The sequence below is a fragment of the Neolamprologus brichardi genome, chromosome 13 (genome assembly GCF_056152115.1).
Source record: "Neolamprologus brichardi isolate AB-2024 chromosome 13, ASM5615211v1, whole genome shotgun sequence".
NCBI lineage: Eukaryota > Metazoa > Chordata > Actinopteri > Cichliformes > Cichlidae > Neolamprologus > Neolamprologus brichardi.
The window spans coordinates 27253120-27269679 of NC_142116.1; the positions used below are offsets into that span (position 1 = coordinate 27253120).

Sequence of the window (16560 nt, forward strand, 5' to 3'; positions counted from 1 at the left end):
CGTTGGACTGAGCCTGTACGTAGTCCACCAGATTTTAGGTAGAACAGAAATTAGACATCCCGGCATTGGCCGTGTGACCTTTCTCCCATCACAGAAGCTTCAGAGTCAATTTTTTCAAATCCATTTTTCTACTTCAGCACCGTGCTGGACGGATCTGCCATACAGGGTGAGTGTCTGAAACTGCATCATGAACTCTTGTACAGACACTCGCTGTCTGGGGCTCCTCTTGGTTGTGATCGTAAGTGATGTATTTTTGTGTTTATGTTTCCATCTCTGTGAGTCTTCTTATCTTTAACACCTCAAACATCTCCACAAGTAGCTTTCAGCATGGTAAGAAAAAACAATAACCCATCATAAACTGGTTCAAAGAAGGAGCAAGTACGTTGCCTGTGTACATCAGCAGAGGCTGTCAGAAGTGGGAAAGCGCAGCGTGGAATTCCCGTTACGCACGATCATAACGCGCGTAGACAGTTCAGCGCCAAACTTCACTGGAAAAATAGCGATTTATTGGAGCGAACATGCTGCTGAAAGATAATGCATAACAGGTCAAGAGCGCAGATGTGTTTTACGTGTGAAATGACGATGCTCTTGAAATCGGCCTATGTTTGACAAATGAAACATCGCTCATTGTAATTTTTGCGTGTTTAAAAAGTTTAATTAAAAGGCGTCACTTCGTCACTTCAAGTTCTTAATCATGAACGGAGCACAGGAACTTTTTTTTTTTTTTTTGGGGGGGGGGGGGGGGGGTGTATAGTTTTAAAGGGCTTTCAGGGAGATCTGATTCTTCTGGGGTTGGATGAACTCACCGCGGTGTTCTCAGTTGACGCTCACACAGAATCAGCGCTCATTTGCTGTTCTGCTACTGCCTTCATTATATAACCGAGTTGTCTTTAAGCTCTCACACACCAGCACTGACTGACTGACAGGCAGATCGCGCTGCGCTGCTCCAGTGCGAGTATTCCCTCGTGCCTGGACTTCATACACACATGTACTTATAATTTATGTGCCGTCGATGTCAAACCGAAGGAAGAAACACGTGTTTAGGATCGTGTTTATTGGGTATTTTAAATCATCATTGCTCACTAGTTGCACAGACCTTCATATCTGAGTGCAGCCTGGGCTGACCGGCCTGAATGAACACTCCTGCCGTCAAATGGCCAATGCGGGGCTGGCTGGTGGAACTTTGGCAGAGGGATTACACAAGCACCCAGGCCTCTAACTCAGCAGCTAATCCAGATTAAGGTGCTGTGTTCTTCAGTGTTCCCAGCCTGGGTCTTAGACACTGTGGCCTATCTGGCAGGCAAAATCAGCAAACCGTCCAGCATGAGCTGTCGCTTTCCCTACTTTCAAGACTCTGCTGTACTTACAATCCCCTGCAGTACACTAAAAAGCAGAAATTCCTGATCTAGTATAATCATGAACCTGACCGTCACAGTAAAGAGAACACCATGTTGCTAAAAGCTACCTTGATGATAAAATCTGGACTCGCTTTGGGCCAAAAACACTGAACAGATGCAAAGTCCTTCCAGAAGCAAGTCTCACCACTGAGCGGCTACCTTGAAAGTCCTCTGGACACTTATCTGTTCAGGTGTTTTAAGTCATTATTGAAAGGAACTTTGCCTCTTTATATCCAGCAAGCCAGTCAGGGATGGGGTCAGGGTTCCCTTTAAGCCACATGCTACATAAAAAATGACATGCATTTCTACTGGGGTAAAATTCCATTTAAAGAGGAAGGTGTGGACCTACCTCTAACCCTAAACAGGTCAGCGGTGACTCTGTGGATGTTAAAAGGTTCTGTGGTGTTCTGTTTTCAGAAACTAAAAGATGTTCCTGCTGTCCAAGCAGGCAAAAATTATTTCTTGGGGTTGTATGATATTCAAACACAAATTCTACCCCTTACTTGCAACACAGCATGGGTAACTAATGACATGGTATATGTTAATAGGTTAGATCAGAAAAGGATATAATCACTAGTCAGATCTGGTCAACTGTAATTCTTCCATACACTTCAAACTTAGGATTCTTTGACTGCCCTCATGTCAAGAGTAGAAGAGTAGACAGGAAGAGGCAGAGACCTGGGAAAACGAGCAGCAAAGGGCCCCAGGTCGGAGTCAGACTCAGGCTGCTACGTTTAGCCTTGCAGCATCACCTGCTCACCCTGTGAGCTAAACTGGCTCCCAGCTGCAGAAATCTTGACCTAGAAATGTGTCATAATCTCCAGTGGTGAAAGTTGCATTCTTGGCCTCATAGAAGTGAACATAAGAAGTCTGCAAACCTCAGGGTACAAGTCTGTGTAAGACGGAGGACAGGTGTTGTACTTGTTTCTGAGGCTCAAACCACTAAGTACTGGTTAGTGGTTCTGTTTTTCCTGACCTTCTGCTTTTAATGCATTTGGCATTCAGTATGGAGAATGTGACGGAGACTGAGAGAGAGAGAGAGAGAGGGAGGGAGAGCTCTGTGAACTATAAATAGACAGTGGGAGAGTGGTTGTGATGATAACATCACCACACAATAATCCCTCAGCAAGACTGGCGTTACTCCACTGCACTGTGCTGGCTCTAACAGGGAGCAGGTATCCCCTCTACTTTCCCCCTATACAGTAAGCAGGGTTGTCCTGTGAACCCTTGACCTTATGCCAAAAGTCTGTGTGCATAAATGCTGTATTAAGCTTGGTAATATGGAACGTGTTTCACTCAGCCTGAACAGGTTGGAGGGTGGATGGAGCTCACTGGTCAGTCAGACAGCAGGCAGGGGGGCAGATCATGTTCCTGCAAGGTTGTGGGCATAAACTGCCATTTGTTGAATGCCTTCCTGGACTCCCGCTCATATCAGCTACGTCTCAGCAAGGAAATATTGGCTATGATCAGTTTCAGCACCCACAGATCTTTTCCTTGTCTTGGAAAGCTAACTATAAGCTCTAACTGCAAAAATCACAAATGAAATGGATCAATGAAGGCACTCACAGAGTGCTTTTCATTGCAGTGTTACCATAGAACTTAAAGTTTGCTTATCTTGATCTGCCTCACTGTTGCTATAGAGTTGCAAAGTGGTGGCTGCTATTTTGGGCAATCCTGATCCGGCAGTAAAGTCCCATTCATTTCTCCCACAGAAAATGTAAGGTGACTCATAGCTGGAGCGCCTCTACAGCTTGGATTACCATCAAAATCATCTGATTCAATCATCAAACCATTAACAATGGTGTTACAAAGTATTTATAATTTTTTTTTTCTTAATTAAAAAAAGTCAACGGTGTAAGGTTGTGCAAATAAAACTTCCTGGTAAGAAAGTTCACTTAAATCCTTATTTGCATTTCCACAAGAACAACTGGGTTCTTCAGATTCTGTCAGGAAATTAAGTCTGTGTATCAAAATCAGTTTTGAATTTTTTTTTAATCTCATGTGATAAAACTGACTGATTGGCTGCCTCTCCACAGCACTGGCTCCCAGAGGTCATGGGTATTGTAGTATTTAGACCACAGGTGTCGAACTCCAGGCCTCGCGTGCCGGTGTCCTGGAGGTTTTAGATGTGTCCTTGATCCAACACAGCTGATTTAAATGGCTAAATCAACTCCTCAACATGTCTTGATGTTCTCAGAGGCCTGATAATGAACTAATCATTTGATTCAGGTGTGTTGACCCAGGGTGCGATCTAAAACCTGCAGGACACCGGCCCTCGAGGCCTGGAGTTCGACACCCCTGATTTAGACGGATGTACTTTTGCACATAAGGCATAAAAACCATCAATCTGACAAACTCTGCGGATAGCAAATATCTCTGCTAACATAGCTCTCGGTAAATGCTTTGTCACAGTCATCATAGTATTCACCGAGCATGTTTTTCAATAGTGGGGGAAGCTGCAGCTTTGTCAGTCCTTTAGTGTCTCTGTAATGTCTCTGTTTGAGGTGTAGCTATGCAGCAACATAAACATTTGGACACCATTAGAAGCCTAATCTTTATGCAAACAGATATTAGCTATATTTAAAAAGCAAATCAGTGGCTTCTGTTTTTTTTAAGGAAGTCATAATGTGGTCATGACACTGATGAAAATGCCCATCCGTGCTTTTTCTGTGATTTACTAGTTTGAAAGTCTCAATCTTAAGAAAAAAATCTCAAGCTCTTCCAAAATATTTCTGGTGTTACGCTTAATGACCTTCAGCAGATGTAGTGAAGATCATCTTAAAGGGCCAGTGCACGCTTTAGGACCTTCAACATCCTTTATATACACACAGATATAAACATACTCGACACAGATTGTCAAGCTGTAATGAAAACGTCTCTCTTTTGTTGCTGTGTTTCATGGTGGCAGCGCTTGTGTGTGATGTAAGTGTTTGACTGCTGTCCATAAACTGCACTTACAGGTTTGCAGGTGCAAACAGGAGACACACACACACACACACACAGACACACACTTGCATTTTGCTGCCTTACCATTCATTCCATCGCCACAGTCAGCAGTCGTGTGTGTGTTTGTGTAGCAGCTCTGCATTTTTGTTTTTAGTGCTTTTACTTTGAACAGAGCGCTCACCATCGCCCCGCCCCTTCAGGCACTGACCTCCTTTTCATTATTCAAACAAACAGCAACTTTCTTTCTTTCTCACATGTTGACGCGGATACAACTTTAGTTTTAATTTTTTTAAACCAACAGATCAACTGTGCAACATTACAGGGAGAAAGAGTGGCAATCGTAGGAGATTTTACTTTAGATATTTGATACTTTGATGTGTTTAAGAGGCTTTTATTGGCATGGATGTGCTTTTCAAGTTTGTAGTGTGGGAATGTGTAAAGCTGCGATAAAGGCTTCATTGTGTGAATGCTGCATGCCTTTTTTTCTTATATTTTGAGATCTTGGAAAGTCAGGAAATGTTCAGGAAAGAAAACCGGACAAGAATTTCAGTGGTGGAATAATTTCATATTTGCCAAACAGAGCAGGGGCAACATGGTGGTGCCCTGGGTTTGAATCCACCATCCATCCACCAACAGGACAGCCGCAGATGTTCCCTGAACCTCAAAACACCCACATTCCTGTGTTTTTAACTCCTGCCAATGTCACAGGCACCAGGGAACTTCCTGTGCTGGACGCCACAGAACGTGCCCACTGGTCTCTTGTCCGTGCGCTGATGGGTCAGAGCTGTTTTAGCAGCATGGGAGGAGAATTTTAAAAATCAGGGGGTGGTTTAACGTTGGGGCTTGTCTGTGTGCAAGAGTTAGCGTTGAAATGTCGTGAGACAAAATACTGTAACTCGAGGCGGTATTTTAACTCCCAGAACAGACCTCGTGGTAAAAGCGCGTTGTGTTACAGCATTACACCAGCGTCGGTGTTGTTTTCTGCTACGCTTACAGCATGTTTACGACGTGCATCGCAATGCACTTAGGATCTAATAACTGAGGGAGCATTGTGCTGGATTCAGAGATCCTCAGGAAACAAGACGCAACAAGCAGAGATCGGAGACACATACTGTACACGCACACACACACACGACTGAGGGGATCAGATGTCAGAGAAGGAGCATTTGCAGAGCAGGCCTCTTAACAGGAGCAACAAACAACTGCATTCAGAGACAGACAGACAGATGTAAAGACCAGATTTCCAGCGTCCATTGAGAAAATAAGGAGCTCCTTACTGAGCCGCTTGCACAGATGTTGACTCGTTGGGAGGTTATCATGTTACATCCCCTAGCACGCTGACTCATTGCTCCACTACCTGTATACTACGCTGAGTTACATCATGTACTCAGTTGGAATACCCCCTCCCACACACACTCTTCCTCCTGCTCTGTAAGACAGCGAGAATGCTGCTCGATGCTAACGTAATGCGGTCGACTCTGACACACTCGGTTCATCATGCTGCATGAATACCAGCATGTTTTTCAGAACTAGTTTACTTTTCTACAATTTTTTTGGTGCGATGATCGTCTGAAATGAAAAGATTATGATCAGAAAATGTTGTACAGTAAACACCTTAGTCAAGTGTCCTATAAATATATTCTTTTTAAAGGGGACCTATTGTGCTGTTTGTGGCCGCTCATGTTAGATATGCCTAAGGTTTCAGATAATGAGGTTAGTGTAAGTGCAGGTAATCCCTGTTAGCCAGAAGCTCATACTTGAGACTGCTCTAAATGTTCTATTTCAGGCATCTTTTTTAAACTTATGGTCTGTGTGATGTCACAGAAAAGGGATATCCCTAATATGGTGATCTCTGGCACACAGCTCCGCCCATTTCCCGTTCAAATCTTTTGCTGGGCAGAATAAAGGGAGCTTAAAGGGAGAAGGAGCTAAAAACTGATTATTTTAGCTGGGGGATGAACTGAAGGGCTTCCTCCTCGATATTGTAAATTATTATTTTTCAGAGCTGCTCTAGTAGAGTGCAAAAATAACCTAATATCCGAACAGGTCCCGTTTTTGAGCACACATTGTTTCCTGAATGCACGACTCACTCCGCGACTCTTACTGGATTAGAAGGTTATGGTCTAGGGCAGCAGTCCCCAACCCCTGGGCCATGGACCGGTACCAGTCCATGAGTCGTTTGGTACTGGGCAGCAAGAATTGAGGCTGGGGTGTGAAATTCATGGTCTTCAGGGTTTTTTTAAAATCAGTTTTTAAAATTATTTTTTAATCGGTTTTATAATTAACTCGGTTTCTCTGGGTCTTTTCACGTGTGTTATGAATAAATCTTCTTTTTTTGGTACTGGTTTTATTTTGTTGCATTTATCCGTGACACCTTAAAGGCTGGTCCATGAAAATATTGTCGGACATAAACCAGTCCGTGGCGCAAAAAAGGTTGGGGACCGCTGGTCTAGGATTAAGATCTCCAGTTCCATTTCCAGTTACGTCATAATAGATTTCAAGACTCTCCTACAGCCACAGCAGCGGACCTTTGAGGTTCTCAGATAGAAGTAATTTATTAACCAAGAACTCGGGACAATTAATAAATCATTAGTATTCAGTCTCCCAAGTGTGTTTCTTATGGACAACAAAGCCAACATTTTGGACAGCAGCTGGTCTCTGTAGTCATTGTTGTTAACATAAAGCAGGTCTCCACCTGCTGCCGGTTCTGCTTAGAGCAGTGCTGTTGCTCACAGTGGATCTCAAGAACAGAACCAAAGCCATAAAGTTGCAGGCTATGATGCTGGAGTTGAAGTTGATTCATCTGCAGTACGAGAGACTCGCTGTAGCTGAAAGTTATTGAGGACTGCAATGACCTGGCCAGTGAGCTAATAGCAAGAAAAACATGATAGGAATGACTGGAGTCAGCTGTTTAACGAAGACTAACTGTTCAAAGTCAGAGCGAGAGAGATCAGCCACATTGAGTAGGTGTAAGCTATGTCCAAAGGCTCTGCCTGAGGGTTGTAGCACCAAGTTGTTAGCAGCAGATTTGGACTTTGTAGGCTGTGGAGTGAGACTGAGTGTGTTGGGCTCTGTGTCAGCTGCATTATTCTCCTGGGGAAACTGCAGAGACCATAGAGGGGAGTCATGAGGGGAGTGGGGTTGGGGGCGCTTCTTCTGCAGCAGTGAGTGTGTGATACGTGTCGATGATGACAGCAATGATCAGAGAAATAAGTTCCATGTGCCCACGTTGGACTTTCTGACCATGATCATGCGATGGTGGCTGTTAGGGCTGAGCACACAGAAGTACTGCATTGTTGACATTTACGTATACACTAGGAAATGAGAAGAAGAGGAAGAAAACATGATGGGCTTGAATCAGATTAATCAAAGATGGTCCAGTGAAGGACGATGCATTATAGCAACAAGAAGGTCTCAGAGGGCAGACACCTCCACCAAGGCAGCTCACTCTCTGGGTATTTATTTTTAAAGAAAGACTACTGTATTTTCTTTTTAAAAGTGCTTTAAGAAGTTTGCAGGTATAAGACTTTTTGTCAGTTTTTGGCCAATGAATTAGTGAGCTGACCTTTAAGGAACTTGATGTATGTGAGCTGAATTTTAGCTCCAGGTAAGAGTATTTTAAAACGATAATCAGCGCCATGATAAATAATCATATGAACCTTAATTCAAATGTATATAGGTTCACATATCTTCTTCCACCAAAATGTAAAACCTACACAGTTGTGTGATATCAAAACACACCTTTTAAGATTTTGAATCCTATCTTCAAACAAGTTAAATTACAATTTATATCATTTGTGTTTTTGTGAGAGTCTGGCAGATGAACATGTCTGTTGAGCAGGACTGTGTTCATTGTTCAGTCGTACTTTAAACATTTCGTTAGTCATTCAGTCTCCATCTGCAAAGGTGTGTGCTGAGACGTTATCTGTTCACTCAAAGTGTTTGCTGAGACATTAAAAGCGTGTTGCCTCCTGAAACATAAGATATTACAAGGGTATGCTAAGTATATACACTCTCTTTAAAAGTGTGTACAAACTCTGTATTGCTAACCGTCTGTAGCCTCCTCCCACTAGCCTACAGGACGATCAGTAACACAGGATTGCAGAAAGCTTTGAGCTGGAACTGGACAACAAATCAGCATGGCAAATGAGCTGAATCAGTTAGGGAGCATTAACGTGCCAGCCCTGATATTGGGATATTTGGCTTCCAGTCACTGTATGATTACGGCCTAATGATTATATACTTTGTTATACAGTGCTGTGTCAGCTTGGCTGCCATTCAGGAGGCTGATATCTGTGTCAGTGGTGCAGAGTAGCATTTGGAGAGATTACTGTTTGGGCCTTTGATTGAATGATGATGTGTGTAACACCATAATTTAAAACTTGTGTGGAAGCCAGCAGCGTATCCTTTGGGTAGCAAACTCACGCAGCTGGTCAGGCGAACGCTTTAAACAAGTGAAAAGCAGGAAAGCGGTCTTATTCTGCAGCATGTCTCACATTGCTTAGTGGATTAAGGTCCTTACCTGCTTGTTGGTCACTTAATGCTTTTCTCATATCTGTTTTTGTTACTGGTATTATTTTTTTTTATCCTTTCACATTTTTTGGCACCAGCTGGTAGTTGTTCCTGGAGAAACAAAGCTGGTTGTCGCGAAGTTACTGACAAACTGAAGAAAACTTAAAAGCGTGATGATTCTCAGCCAGCTTTTTAAAAATTTTGTCATCTTTTTTTTTATGTTGCTTAATGCCTCTGTGTGTTGTGTGTCACAGCCACTGCTGCAGCTCCAACTGCTGACCGTGATAAGTTGGCCAAACTACAATAACTAAAATCCCGTTGTTTTTGTTTCTGATCATGAGTACGCACCTGTCGGTTCGACCCCATGCAGCATCCTCGCCTCACATCTCTCAATTTAGATGTCTAAAAATATCTGTGAGCGCTGTAAGACGTGCTTTAGTGTGATAAAACCAATCAGTGGCTGCGTGGATGGACGGTATCTGCTGCAATGAGCTCTCCCTGCTTTTCAAAGCTGTCAAATATTTCTCTGCAAATAGTAAAACTGAAACTGCGTTACTGTTTGGATAATTAACCATGTGGTTGGTTTTAAATGGACACCTGCATCACGACAGGTCGCAATAATCACCTGATTTTAAACTGTGTTGACTGTGGATTTGTGCCTGCAATTAATATCAACATTCAGCTTGGGCCGCAGCGATATCGTGTTTTAGGTTTGCTTGTGTCTGTTTGTGTGTTTTTGTGTCTGTGTGGCAGAAGCTGGTTTTCATGACTCGTAGCGATTGGATGGATTTTTCTTTTCAATAATTAATGAGGAGGAAAGCAAACACATCCCTCTGCTGAATAAGGACAGTTTGTGTGTGTGTGTGTGTGTGTGTGTGTGTGTGTGTGTGTGTGTGTGTGTGTGTGTGTGTGTGATCAGGTGTTTGTTCTGGCTTGTATTGTGTTTCCTCGTGTTTACTGCTGGAACTGGTGCTGGGCCAGTTTACTGGGCCAGATTGCCACAAAGGGATTTGATTAAGACTGTTGTAGACAAGACTGGGACATACTGGTTTGGACTGGGCTGAAGTGGACACTTTAAAGATGAGTCAAACCACACTGATTAGCCCAACCCCAACCGATTGGATTGGTCTCCGGTGGACTGGATTGAGCCTGACTGGTGGTAAACTGGTGGTTAACTCAGCTAGGCCATGAAATCAAGCTCAGTCACAATCAGCAACACTTATATTTGGCATATAGGGGGTGCTGTTTTAAGCTGCTTTATCATGCTTTTCTTCTGCAAGCCACTTTGCAACCCACCTCCACCCTTTTTTCTTTTACATTTTTGCTCTGTTGTGTGCAGGGTGAACAAAGCTGTCCAGCCAACTATAAAGTACTAGAGATGGAAGAGTCCTCCTTACATCTATCTATCTATAGAGCTGCTGCCAGAACTGTGCATGAACAGTGTGCTCGGACAGGATTGAACCAGATTAGTCTTGGTTTTATTCAGTCAAGTCATTTTTCCCCAGTTTCCCTTCCTATTTAACATTCCCATGCCTCAAGAAGCAGCTCACATTCTCAGATTTTCCATGTTGTGGTGCTTCCAAAACATATCACTTCATTTCATTTCTGTGGTAGTTTGTTTGTTTCAGCGGTTTAGGCTGAAGAAGGTTGGAAGCAAAGCATTTTTCTTACAGGTTTGGTTTGGCTCACAATTGCTATGGTGAAGGAGAAAGTTAAACTAAATATTTAGCAGGCCGTTCTTTGTGCGTGTGTGTGTTTTTCCCCCCTCCAGTCATTGCTTTGACTGCATTCCCCCTGATTTTATGAAGACAGATTTTATTTTGTTGCACAAACGGCTCTATTTTAGTCCCACTGCTAGACCTGTCCACTATAATTAGCTGCTTTGGCTTTCTGCAGCTAATGCGTTTGTGTGCTCATGTTTTGGACAAAAGAGAAAATGGAAAAAATGGGATATACGATAAGATCCTGTCCTGATTGAGCCTTTTTAAAGGTTTGTAGAAAAATATGGAAGACATTTTTCTTAGTTTTTCAGTTCTTATATAAACATTTGTAATTACTAGTTCCATATTCAATATTCATTCGTATTCATATTGAGCGATGATGAGTCATGAAAACCAAGCACAACCAGATTCACTGGGAAAGACAAGGAAACTCTGAAAGCTCTGAAAATAACTTTCATATGAAATAGTCTGAGTCCGATTTATCTGGTCAACCTTTCTTTTCAAGGTCAACATCCAACTTTTAGCTCCATCTCATGTAAATATTATCGTCTACGTCCTCAATGCTGTGTCTGCTTCTGGTTTGGTGTTACCAGACAGCTGAGTGAGTGTGCATGTATTTCTTTTCATTCAGTCTCATTAAGTAAATGACTGAATCACATCTGATGTCGCACATCACCCCAGTTTTCCTCTTGGGGTTTTTTAGGATGTGCTCATACAGATCATAGGGCGGTAAATGAGTTGTGTTGACTGCTGACTCATTGTGAAAGACTACTACCTGTTTTGACAGTCTGCCCATATATGGAGTCCACCTGAAATACTGGGCATGGGTCTCATTGTGACCTAGACACCTATCAGTTGCATGAAGTTCAAGACATCTCCATTAATGGACCGTGGAGCTTGCATTGATTTGTAAAGCGTCATCCTGAAGGTCAGAACAATTTCCCATCTTCACTAAATGTTTATCGGTACTTTCAAATTATTGTTGCAGATACAGATACAAGCAAGGGGCTTTCTGTGTCAACTAGGGCTGCCACAAACGATTATTTTGATAGTCGACTAGTCACCGATTATTTTTACGATTAGTCGACTAATCAGATCATGCATCCATTGGACGTAAAACGTACATCTTATTGCACCAGCAGCATCTGATCTTATATAACTATCATTAGCTTACAGCTTTAAGTGTTTAAGGTATGTGCTAACTAAAAATAAAGACAAGATGATAGTTTGTTAAATTTTAATGAAATTTGCAGATTGTTTCGGTGAAGTTTAATAAACTCCTTGCTATCTAAAATATAACGGGACACCGGAGTATATTCTCGAGCATCTCACACTTCTGATAATCAGTTGTCTGCTTGACGTTTATTCATCTGTGTAAAAACTATAACTTTAATCTCAGCCTAACCGATTTACTCAGGAATAAATAAAATACTAAAAAAGCCAAACAATAACATTTTTAAGTTATCTAAGTGACTTATATATGTTTAACCCGAGTAGCGAAAGACGGCAGTGGGTTTGAAAACGATTTGCCGGGAGTCCGGTGTTCTCACGGGCTCTAGTGAGCCTTGCCCCCGGCTAGCTATCGAGCTAGTGGCTCGTCTCTGAAAACGTCACAGCGCTTTTGAAAATATGTGGCGTCTTGATAAACTGAGCAGATATTTGAGGTTTACACAGCTACATTCTCACCTGAAAATATGTTAAACATTTATTTTGTGACACAGAAAGAATAATAAGAGTAATATTAAAACTAACTAGCTGCCGCCATTGTTGGAAACTGAGCTGGGCCGCGCTATGAATTCTGGGACACAGCTTCTTCTTCTTCGGGGTTTAACGGCAGCTGACATCCTTGTACATGCAGTGCTGCCATCTTCTGTTTCAGTCCATTATTACACTCTTAAATCCTACTACTTATTCCTGCGGCTTTTGTGATCTTACAAAGCTTCAAACGACGCATCGACTATTAAATCAGTTGTCGACGATTTTGATAGTCGAGGTAATCGTGACTAGTCGACTAATCGTGGCAGCCCTAGTGTCAACTGCTAACCAGCTCAGCAACCAAAAATGTATAGGAGCCAGGGACATTGTCTTCCGTTATTATCAGTGTCACATGATTCATTGACACCATTAGTCCTCAGCTTTATGAAGGTGCAAGTTTACAGCCATCCACACTAAAGGGTGGATCAACACCTGGGTAAAATTCACAGCCGTACTCAATCTACTTCCACGCCCGGTGTAGATGCGAAATAGTCAGGGAAATGTTTCCGCTTGAATGTCGGTCCTTTGTGTTTCCTCAAAGCTCGCAGCTATATCAGGGAGGAACCAAGGCGAGTTTGCACCAACAACCTTCTTGCTGTGAGGCAACAGTGCTGACCTGAGCACCGCCATGCTGCTGACGTAGCACGCAGATTCAGAATGAAACTTGCAGATCATGCATGAAATGCTTTTCATTTAACTGAAACGGTAAAGTCTTCACGTAGCAAAACCCTCCCTGTCATTATTATGTTGTGTTTTGTTCTGTCGGTGGATTGTGACTACTGCTTACCAGGTTGGGCTTCAGAGTTGCTCAGATCAGATGGTCATGATGATACGGCTCTTGTGACTCAGGTCCTTTATATGTGCCTGTTTTCTACCACATCCAGCACAGGAAACAACTATTCACACGCCATCACGTGGATATCCTGGACCAGTTTTATTGTGTAATTATTGTTGTTCACTTCATCTGTTCACCTGTAAAACACAGTTCAACTGTGATCCCACCTCAGCATCAGTACAGCTGTAGATGGTGTGCTGTACTACAGTTATAAACATGCACTAATCTTGTAGATCCATATATTTATGACGACTACACATATAAAACACTTTTTTACAATAATTCTCTGAAAAGAACATTTTACTCAGGGCCCCCCTGGTGGGTTAACATGGCCATGATCAGATATTAAGTGACCCTGACTTTGTCATTAACTTTGATCATGACAACAAAAATCACACTGATGATAAAAGCTGATTTCCCATCAAGTTGTATTCTGCATCATATTCATTTCTAACAGAGGCGCATTTAAGTTGTTCGTTCTTCTCTGGGGTTTGTAAGAAGTCATCCGGTGAAACTATGAAAGGCCAGGCAGAAGAATCAGGCAGTGGAAAAACAAACAGAGTAGTCAGAGACTTAATCACAACATATCTGCTGGAATGCGCCGACCTGCACACTTATGATATCTTGCAGAGGATGTGCCAGTTTGGCTTAAAGTGCACACACACACATCATGATCATGCAGGTTTCTGGAGCTGTGATTTGCTACAAGACTACTTACAGAGTTTGAGATAACAACTGAGCTCTGTTTTGTTGCTCAAACGCAATTTTTATGCATGTGTGTGAATGTGCTTTGTGTCGACTTCTTTTTTGCGGGGAGGGGAGCAGGGGGGTCAACACATGTTCATCTGTTTTCCCCCAAATATGTCTTTTTTGTGTGTTTGTGCCGAGCAGAATGTGGACAAAGGACTGGGTGTCTGGAGAAGGTGCCGGGGAGGGGAGAAGGGGACGATGGGTGATGGGTGGGGGACTGGACGAAAGGATGATGGGTGGGAGTCTGCAGGGGACGGCTGGCTGGCTGGCTATGTTTATAGATGTGAGTTTGTGAGGGCAAAGGTGGGTGTGTGTGGGTGTGTGCATACATCTGCATATCTGTCTGCATGTGTCTAAGAACATGCAGACTCATCTGCCGGTGAACCCGTGCGCGTGTGTACACTGCCTGTCTGTTTGGAGGCTTGTGTGCAAGTGTGTGTGTGTGTTTCTGTGTGTGTGTTCTTTTGTTTTGCTCTGGGTTGCTGGGTGATGGGACCAGCTGGGAGGGCTGAAGCCATTCACTTCCCTTCTGCTACCCTGAAGGCAGCCAGCAGGGAGGGAGGGATGGAGAGAGATGGTGAGGTTTGGGGGGGGGGGGTTGAGAGGGGGAAAAAAGAAAAAGAGGAGAGAACCGTAGAGTATGTGGACGCAGGATCTCTGCATGAGATTTAAAAGGAGCAAACGCAATCAGGCGAAACAGAAAGAGGCTCGCAGCAATAGTGGAGAGGCGAGGAAGTTTTGAACCAGCTCAGGATGAATGAAGAGATTCATGAAGGAAAGTTGGGGGGGGGGGGGGACGGAGGGAGGGAAAGTGTGTCAGGCTGAATCGTGATAGAGCAGTGGCGCTGACTCAGCCAGTCTGGTCTGGTGTAGGAGGGCAGCAGTAAGGACAGAAGTAATAGATTACTGAGGATGGATTACTATAACCACAATTCTGATGCACTTTTTTTCTTGTCGATACAGCAAACATTTTCATATTGCCAGATTATTCGAGTAAACCGATTAATAAATGATCCCTGGAGAGATTTGGGAAATTTGGACTTTCAGAAAACAGCAATATTGAGAGTGAACAGTACAAGAATCCACCTTTTGTCTCCCTAAACGCCGTCAGTCCACTTGGTTGTAAGAGGCGAAACTCATATTCTGACACCTCGAGCTCACCCTGTGACTTTCTGTTTTGTTCTCTGTCAGTGTCACACAGGTGTCACGGAAGCGAGTGTACAGCGGTGATTTTAAGATGCTTCCGTTGGCTCGGTGAGGGTTTTCACCGGGCTTGCAACTGCAGTGCTGTGTGGCCAAAAACAAAATAAGACAGTATTGTACAAGTGTACAAAAGTGTACAAGTCTCCCTTCTCTCACCCCAACTGGTCGCAGCAGATGGCCCCGCCCCTCCCTGAGCCTGGTTCTGCTGGAGGTTTCTTCCTGTTAAAAGGGAGTTTTTCCTTCCCACTGTCGCCAAAGTGCTTGCATATAGGAGGTCATATGATTGTTGGGGTTTTTTTTCTCTGAATGTATTATTGTAGGGTCTACCTTACAATATAAAGCGCCTTGAGGCGACTGTTGTTGTGACTTAGTGTTATATAAATAAAATTGAATTGAAGTGAAAGACTTTGTTATAACATCTAAATATGACGACATTTTTGCTGATGGAAGTGTATCGTGTGAACTGAAAACCAAAGAAGCACATTTTAATCAAAGCGGTGTGAGTGGTGGTTCTGTTAAGGAGATGTGAAAGTGTGGGATTTTTTTTTCATAACCATGGCCGTCCATCACATTCATATTAGTAGAAGGAACTCTGTTACATCTGACACAAATGTCCACTTGGTTCAAGGATGGACTGACTAGAATCTGATGGCAAAGTCATTGTTGCTTTTTACAAATACATATGTTTGCCTCTATTGGTCAGGCTAAACAGAAGAAGTGATGATGTCTTATTTTCAAAAAATGTCTGATTCATGTTCTGCAAAAACACGTTTCTGGTTGTTATTTAATGCGATAACCCAGGAACACCCAGGAATACTGAACTGGTAACATCTTGATGTTGTGGACGTGACTTTTGTCCTTCAGCTTTCACTTCAAAGTTTTCATGTGAGTTCAGGCAGACATGGAAGTAAACTGACACTTGTCTGGATGACAGTGGCAAACAAGTGTAAAGCAGAAATTTCTTTTTTTCCCAATGTCTTAGCACTGAACAAGTCACCGGCAACTCATCTAGGATTAGAGGTAGGGTTAGGCTAATCTCCATCTGTCTCCAATAATTTTGTCTCTTTGGAACACCCAAATGGAAAATCCTTTAACAGACGGATGTCAGAGGGAGCTCATTTTACCTCATGAATCAAATACGGCGCACTTTGATCTTAGCCGAGTCGGACCAGTGAAACTCCTCTTTCTGTCAGTGTAAAGAAGTTTAACTGCTCATTTAATCTTGGAGGTATCTCAATGTAGGAAAAAGACTTTTTTTATACAACACAGAAATGCTGAAGTAGTTACTGAAAGAAACCTGTCAGCATGACTCACTGGTCTTAAATTGTAAGAAATAAATGTCTAAATGCAGCTCACAGCAATGACTTTCCTGTAATCACAAAGTAGAAATTTTTTGTTAAATAAAATAGATGATCCACATAAAATACGATACTTTACTGTT

The 16560-nt window shown here is 42.8% G+C and overlaps 1 protein-coding gene across 1 annotated transcript in view; it reads left to right on the forward strand.

The window, feature by feature from the left end:
* sertad2b (SERTA domain containing 2b) overlaps positions 1 to 16560 on the forward strand; it is a 43317-nt gene continuing 26757 nt past the window's right edge. The window contains exon 1 of the mRNA XM_006808071.3: positions 1 to 166. The gene's annotated coding sequence lies outside the window, so the exon portion shown is untranslated. The remainder of the gene's footprint in view (positions 167 to 16560) is intronic.